We start from the raw sequence: 9105 nt of genomic DNA on the forward strand, positions 1-9105 counted from the left end.
CTAACAGGAACTCACAGATCACGAAAACTTGCGAGAAAAGAATGAAGACACTCAGAAATGCACCTAGCCTTTACTAGCATTGAATCAGGTAGGCCTAGACCCTTTTCAATTAGATTGCAACATTTCCAAATTTATAACCTAGTTTAAGTAGAAATTTTGATTTTGCTAATCTATTCAAAAGTAGACGTATGCTCTCAACTCACCAAGTTGATCAGAATGCCAAACCTTCTATAAGGGCCAATAACAATCAAGTTAGGAATGAAAAAACACATAGAATTAAGTAGGAGCCTCCTATCTTTCGTAGGTAAAGGCTCATAATTGAACAATCTTTGTCTATTGTGTTTGGGAGATCAAAGTAGTAGGGATATGCTCTCACTCTTTTAGAGTGATCAAACTCCTAAACATGCTTTTGATTTCTACTTTTCCTACTTTTTACTAGGTAGATTATTCAGCTATAAAAGGGCCACCTCTCGAGATTTTCTTTAGCAGGGCTAGTGAGAGGGATCGCTTTCCATCTTGCATTCCCAATTGAATGCAAGTCGATCATGTTCGAAAAATAGCCTTCCTCTAATAGTCTTGCAAGAGATTGTGCCAAACCTCCTTGCCATTGGCGAGAAGCTCTCTGTCACCAAAGAGGTAACTTCGAGCACTATTGGTCAAAGACTAAAACCCAATAGTCACCAGCTTTAGCCAGCCTTGTTAGGAAGTCATTTCTTTCATTTTCTAGGTGCCTGAGGATTTATTTCATTGTCATTTTTACTATACTTGTGTTTGAATTTGTTTGCTATAATACACATTAATAAATTTCAGATCACAATCTTTCCGTAAAATGTAACTGCAAACTGGTACAAAACCTAATACAAACATTGTTGAATATATTGAAGTAACACATTCAATACTTGAAATAGTGCATTTGACCCTTTTTGTGATGCATTTATCTCTTTTAATAGTGCATTTGATTGAAACTACAATGCATTTGAAGACTTAAACAATGCATATATCCTGTCGAACAACACCTAACACCCCATAAATTAGCGTATACAAGCATTAAAACAATGCATTTAAAGCTTTCTGCAATGCATTTGAGGGAAATATTAAAATAGAGGCTATTTATACCCGCAATATAGATAAATTAACAATAGATTTGAATACCCATTTTCTTTGTCAACATTCTATGAAACTAAGGATTTTTGCAATTGACTACCACCTTTGAAGCAAGCCATTTTCCAACCCGATATCAAATCTTTATCCAATAATTATCATTACTTCAACTTTGCATATCAAATCAATAATGAAAGGGCACACACATTCATATCCTACCCAACTTTGCGAAATTGAGTTTATCATCATCAACATTACCAAACTCTTTCTTGCTAAAATATAGCTTGTTATTCCCATGAACTTCATTCTAAAAGTAATCCTTATACCGCTAAAATGTAGAAGAGTTAAGGGAGTCTCATCCACATCTCATGCCACTACATAAAATTAGTGTAGCTACAAAATAGAAAGAGCCTAAAAGATCACCCATACGAGCAAGTGCTAGAATAGAAAAAATGAAGATCAAATCTACGAGCATCGTTGAGCCTTACACCTATTGACTTTTCATCAAATACCACTACCAATGAATCACCCTTGTCTAAATAGAACTCAAAGCCCTTTAACAAAATGGGTTCGTCTAACATATGGGATGAAAGAAGTCTTGAAACTAAAATCAAGGATTTCCAACAAAATCTTGAGCTTTTCGATATAATGGACAAAATACTTGAATGCCATAAAGAACGATACCTACTATCATTCGCACAATAAGGTGCCAAATTATCATCTAACTTTAACATAACAAACCTTAAGTGGGACAAAGAAGAATCACCCTTGAAAGTTGTCATTCAAAAACTCCAAGATTTGCAACTAGAAATGGAAAGAATGAAAAGAGGGAAGATCCAACTCGCCGAATTTAGCCTTGAAAAGGTATGTCCCCTCCCATTTGATGAAAGCATCACCTTCACGCCCTTTCCATAGAATGTGCAACTACCAAAATATGGTAAGTATTTTGGCACATCCGATCCTCAAGATCACCTCAGACAATTCTATACTTTAGGTATGGAATTTGTCCATGATACACATACCTGATGCAATTTTTTCCTAGAAGCTTAGGAGTGAAAACCATGGAGTGGTTCTCTAAGCTACCCTCCAACATTAAGTCTTTTGATCAATTGGCCTCAATTTTTATTGCACAGAATTCATACAATATTGAAAGATATGTTACTATGATCAATTTGTGCAACACAAAGAAAATCCCCAGAGAGTCATTTAAAGCTTTCTTGCAAAGGTGGAGACACATTTTCACTAAATACCATTGAGACATCCTAGACAAGGAGAAAACAAACATATTCATCAATAGCCTCTCAAAATCTATAAATTATTGGCCCCAACTTCAAGGGCCCAAAGACTTCAAGACTACTTTAGAAAATGTTGCTAAAGTAGAGGAAACCTTGATAAATAATGACATCATTAAGCTATCAAAAGATGGCAAAGGTTTCTCGAATAACTCCTCGTAGACACATAACTCATATGATTGTTTAGTCGATAAAAAAATTGATGCTAGACAAAACCTACCCAAATAAGACAATGCTCATCTATTCTATTGACAAAACACAACGTTCCTCCCCGAGAGGATACCAATGTTATGACATACCCAAAGAATACACACCCATCGGGGTGTCTGACGAAAGCGCACTGCAAATGCTTTTAGCAAATGAACTTATTGTCCTACCAGAAGTCAAGCCCTATGAACCAAAAGTTAAACCTAAGTGGTGGAGTGACAAACATTTTTGTGAATACCACCGAAATAGGTGGCATTTAACCAACAACTGTGACGCCCTTATAGGAGCCATATAAAAATTGATTAATAATAGAACTATCGAAGTAAACAATCTTCATAATAATGAAGACCACACAACCTTAAAAAACCCTTTCATGAACCACAAAAAGGGTGAATCCTCCATAACCAACCATAACACATATTCCAATGATAATGTCAATTATGCTCATAATTATGATAATATGATCAATATGATCTCGGGTTCAACAATGTCGTAAATGTCATTGTGATTAAAGATAAACACAAGAAGCAGTTGTTAAATGCTATTACCTTAGGTCAAGCCTCTAAAGTCATTCTACCAGGGCCAATAACTAGTTCAAATCATGTAACCACAAGTTCCACTATACCCAAATATAGTTTAGTCAACCAATTATTGAAGACTCCCACCCACATTTCCATCTTTGAACTAGTGCAAATATCACTAGAACATAAAGACATCCTCACCAAAGCTTTAGTGCCAAACAACCTTGATTTTAATAGATTTCAAAATATGGTAAGTAACCTTGTCACCCCCCATTTTGTATCCTTCTCAACCCAAGATGACATCTCTGTCATACATCCACAAAACTCTTTGTTACACATTGAGGTCTTTATTCATAGAAAAAGAGTCAAAAGAGCTTTGGTCAATGATAGAGCGGGTCTAAACATTTGCACTCTAAATTTGGTAAAAGCCTTAGGGTACATAGAGGATGTTGAAGATCCCAAAAATAAAATCATGATTAAAGCATATGATGATAAGGAGAGATCCTCTAAAGGCATGGTCATTCTACCAATAAGGGTTTGCCCTATAGTAAAAGAAATTGTCTGTCAAGTCCTAGATTTGAAGTTGATATACAATATCTTGTTAGGAAGACCATGGATTTATGACATGCAAGCTATCCCCTCCACCTACCATCAATGTTTGAAATTTCCTTACATGGGCCAAGAGGTAACGATACCAGGTAATCAAAACTATGCACATTACTGTAACTCCCTCATCCCTTACAATAGAGAAGAGATTAACATTCTAACAGGGGTCATTAGTTAATCCACATTGGCAGACACCTCAACATCCACAAGTCAAGACAACAACTTCTTATCCACATCGACTAAGGGCAAAGAGAAAGTAAGTTGTTCCAGTTCTTCCACTCCTTCACCATCATCATCAAAAGAATCTAAACAATCACATTATGAGAGAATGGATTGCTTGATGAAAGAGTTTGATCATAATTGTAAGTTACAATGAAGAGGGGCAGGCGAGTATTTAGTTTCATTTTTTGATCCACCTATCTCCAAGATCTCATGGAAAACCATCTTCAACCGCTAGACCTTATCATGACCATTTAGTCAAAGAAAGTAATGTATCTTCAAGTTTCGTAGAGGAAGCAAGTGTGTGGATACAAAATATTGACATCTCCCCTCACCTCTTTGGAAAAGGTTTTGATCTAATGAAGAAGATGGGTTATACGAGTGATGGTCCTTTAGGGAAAGGTAAAGGTATTGTTGAACCCCTAGCAGTGTAGTTCAAATCCAACAAATTAAAAATAGGGGTAGGATATCTAGAACAAGAAAATGAAAAATCCATTTCTAGATCTTGTTCCAAACATGATGATTCCTCCTCCTCCACCTTGGTGTAGGTACTCAAAGAAGAGGATGTCAACAACCAAAAAGTAGACAATACTAAGAATGTGAATCTATCCTTCCCTAATTTACATCATACAAGAGAATCATCCACGGATGCCCCTAATAATGAAGACGATGATGATTTCACCAAGTGGGAATTTGACTCATTATCTAAAGAATCTATTCATGATAAAGAGCATGATTTTGTTCACATTCTAGCACCCAACAATTCCATAGTGTAAGGATCCACTTCTCATTCAGGTCGTACTTCACCATCAAGAGTTACCACACATCATAATGGTTTAGAAGATAACACAAAATAAACACATGACATTACATCACATGAGAATGACGAACCTATGATGGGTTCTAGTTTTAAATTTTATTTCCAGTCTTCTTTCCTCTAGGGGTCAAAGATGACTATTATGAGCAACTCACAAGCTCTACTTTACTAGACACAACATACAAGTCATCAAACGAGGTCATGTCTTTGAACCCCACTGAATCCCATCCATACTATGAGTCACTATCCTTAATCCATCCTGAGCTTATCAGCTAGGACACAACCAAACCTCATAACATCCCAAATTTTGACATTGACCAAGATATTTTTGTATACCTTAACATGGTTGAGCCATATCATTTGCAAAGAATAGGAGAAATACATGTGGATAGGTCTAATATCAATCATCTCAGTCATACAAGAAAGGGCCGAACACATAAAAGAACCAATGAGCCAATCTGCCTAGTGGTCAGTCTTGAGAAAAAAATTGAAACAAATGAAATGATACATCTAATGGTGAAAACCCAATTGTGGCACCCATGGATGAGATGATTCATACCTTACCCAAGCATTTAAGGAAAGGTCATCCATTTTGATTGAACCTACAGAGAAAATTAACATTGAAACAGAACAAGACCTCAGGATAATTCATTTGGCACAATCTTTAACTACAGAGGAAAGAAGTGAATTCATTTGCTTCTTCAAAGAGAGACAAAATTTTTGCATGGTCCTACATTGACATGCAAGGGTTAGATCCAAATCTAATCCTTCACCATCTCAACATTTCTCGAATGCTAAGGCCGTTAAACAAAAACTTAGGAAAATGCATCCTCGTATACATTATTGGTCAAAACATAATTGGAGAAATTGCTTAGTACCAACTTCACTAGGCCATTGGCATATGCATCGTGGATATCAAATATTGTACCTATCTCAAAGAAAGATGGCAGTATATGGATCTGTATTGACTTTTGTGTTGTCAATAAAGCATGTCCTAAAGATGATTTCCCCTTTCCAAATATAGACACAATTATGGACTTAACAGTGGGACATTCTATGTTCTCCCTTACAAATAGTTTTTTAGGATACAACCAAATCAATACTAGAGGACTAAGAAAAGATAGCCTTTACTTGTGGATGGGGTACATTATGTTGGAATGTCATGCCTTTTGGGCTCAACAATGCAGGGGCTACCTATTAGCGGGTCATGACCATCATTTTCCATGACATGTTGCACACTTTTATGGAAGATTATGTAGATGACCTTCTTGCCAAATCTCATACCCAATAGGATCATCTTCCTATCTTAGATAAGATATTCACTTTCTTAGAAACCTTCAAAGTTAGGCTAAACACTAAGAAATGTGTCTTTGGCATGAAATCCAAAAAGCTCTTAGGGTATATTATCTCAGCTAAAGGAATTGAGGTTGATCTCAAGAAGGTATAGGCCATTGTCAACATGCCACCTCTTAAGTACTTGAGTTAGTTACGCTCCCTCTAGGGGAGACTTTAGCTAATTCACTACTTCATATCCTAATTAGCATAAAAGTGTGTGCCTTTCATTCATCTCCTCCACAAGGATATAATTTTCAAATGGGATAGTTAGCGTCAGATAGCCTATGATCTTCTTCAAAACTACCTAATGAATCCACCTATAATGGTGCCTCCGATGCTGCACAAACCTTTGTTGCTCTATATCTTAGTGACAAAAAAATCAATAGGATTCCTCTTGGCGCAAAAAAATGAACAAGGCAAAGAAAGAGCTATTTATTACATCACTCACACCTTGGTCAATTATGAGCTAAATTGCACTTTTATTGAAAAAACTTGCTTGGTCATAGTTTTTGCTTCACAAAAGCTACACCACTATCTTCTGACACACAAAGTTAAGCTCATATCTAAAATTGACCCTCTTCAATATCTTCTCAACAAGACAATATTAACAGGTAGATTGGCCAAATGGGTAATGATCTTGAGTGAGTTTGACATTGAGTACATTGATAGGAAAGCTATAAAAGGACAAGCTATTGCAAATTAATTAGCAAACACACCCATTGAAATCTCAAACCCTATCCTAGTAGATTTTCTAGACACACACAATCTCCAGACAAAATCAGTCACATGGAAGTTTTACTTTGATGGTTCCTAAACACATCATGGTTTAGGTGTCGGCATATTGTTTGTCATGCCTTTGGGTGTCACCATCCCCAAGTCTTATAAACTACTCTTCCTATGCACAAAAAGTATGGAAAAATATGAAGCATTGGTTTTGGGTCTCAAGCTACTGTTAGAATGGAAGTTAACAACAATTGAAGTCTATGGGATTCTCAACTAGTCATCAATCAAGTTACAAACATGTACCAAACCAAAGATGATAAATTGTTACCTTACAAGCACAAGGTTGATACACTTAAGACCTTCTTCATTCATATTGATTTTGAAAAAAATCATAGAGACAAGAACAGGGTAGTGAATGCCATGGCAAACCTGGCCTCCTTACTTTAGCTACCAAATCAGCATGAGCGATATGAGTTATTAGTGGAAGAGGTGGTTCAACCCGCTCTTACTCGACCTGAAACCCACATTATTTGCCATTTAAACACTCTAGACTCCCCTTGGTATGACTCCATTGCCACCTATCTCCATGATGACATTATCCCTTCCAACCTCTCACAAAACTAAAAATACAACTTCATCCAACAAACCTTGTGTTACACTTTGGTGCATGAGACGTTATATAGGAAAGGTCTCAATGATACTTTATTTCGATGTCTTGAAAAAGATGAGTCTGGGGTCACTCTACAAGAAGTCCACATAGGTATTTGTGGGTTGCATTTTAGTAGATTCACATTAGAAAAGAAAATCATCAGAATTGGCTATTTCTGGCCAACCATGGAAAAAGATTCTATTGACTATGTAAAAACTTGTAAAAAGTGTCAAATCCATGGCAATCTTATTCATACACTAGCACAAGAACTCAACCCTTTGGCCACACCATGGCCTTTCTATCAATAGGGTTTTGATTTGATTGGTGCAATCCACCCACCTTCCTTTGGCGGACATAAATGGATCATCACTACAACTGAATATTTCAACAAGTGGGTCGAAGTAGCACCACTCGCAGATTCTACCAAAAAAAAATCTCTTCATTCATACTGAACCATATCATTTTTCAGTTTGGCATACCTCATGCCATCCTAATGGATAATGCCTTGTATTTTAAAAATCAAATAGTTGATGAGTTATGTGAGAAATTCCACATTATACACCATTCATCATTAGTCTACTATCCCCAAGGCAATGGCCAAGTAGAGGCCACCAATAAGAACATCATCAATATTCTCAAGAGGACTACCAATGATATTGGTAGAGATTAGCATTTATAACTAAACCCTACCTTATGGGCCTATAGGACAAGTGTTCAAATGCCAGATAGATGTTACTCCTTTCTCCTTGGTCTATGGTAGTGAAGCCATTCTTCCTTTAGAGGTTGAGATCCCATCTTTGAGAGTTACCCTCTGTGATATCTTATCAAATGAGGACTATAGAGTGGCTTGTTTAGAGCAGCTAGAACTCTTAGAAGAACATCAACTTGCAATGCACAAGCATCTCAAAGTGCATTAGAATAGGTTGTCCAGACACTACAACAAAAAGGTCAAACCCTGTGTCTTTCAAATTAGAGACAGTCCTCTAGGAAAACCCTAAGAATCAAACATCTAGGGAAAGAAAGGAAAATGGGAGGCCAATTGGATTGGTCCTTACATTATCACAAAATCCTTTGGGACTGGTACTTACAGACTTTCAGATTGTGATGGAGAAGAACTAGCAGAACCCATCAACAACATCCATCTCAAGCAGTTCTATGTCTAAGGTTTTGAGGAAGCCCCTCATTACTTAAAAAAAAAATCCAAAAAATCAAATAACCAAAAAATCCAAAAAAACCATAAAACATCAAAAAAGAAAAAAGAAAAACAAGTATAAAAGGAATGAGAAATACCACCTTTGGTTTAAAAGGAGTGGGAGATAACACCTTTGGACTTCCCTAAACAACACACGTCCTTCATTGTCACAATACAAAAGGAAATGGCTCAAACGACCCTCTCTAAAACAAAATTTGATTGTTTATGATCTTTTCACTTCATATCACCACACTACCCAACACAATTGAGTTAATTTCACCCATATCCAATTGAGAAACACTTGTGGGTTATAGTTTAGTGGTTTCTTGGTATTAGAAACAATTTACAGTAGCAAAGACAACTAGCAAAACAAAAACAAAGGGAATATAGGCAATTCAGAGGAAACATGGAGTTTGATTATGTTCTAAGATATCACAAGCATG

The sequence above is a fragment of the Cupressus sempervirens genome, chromosome 5 (genome assembly GCF_028749045.1).
Source record: "Cupressus sempervirens isolate cs-2001-9-10 chromosome 5, ASM2874904v1, whole genome shotgun sequence".
In the NCBI taxonomy this organism is placed as follows: domain Eukaryota; kingdom Viridiplantae; phylum Streptophyta; class Pinopsida; order Cupressales; family Cupressaceae; genus Cupressus; species Cupressus sempervirens.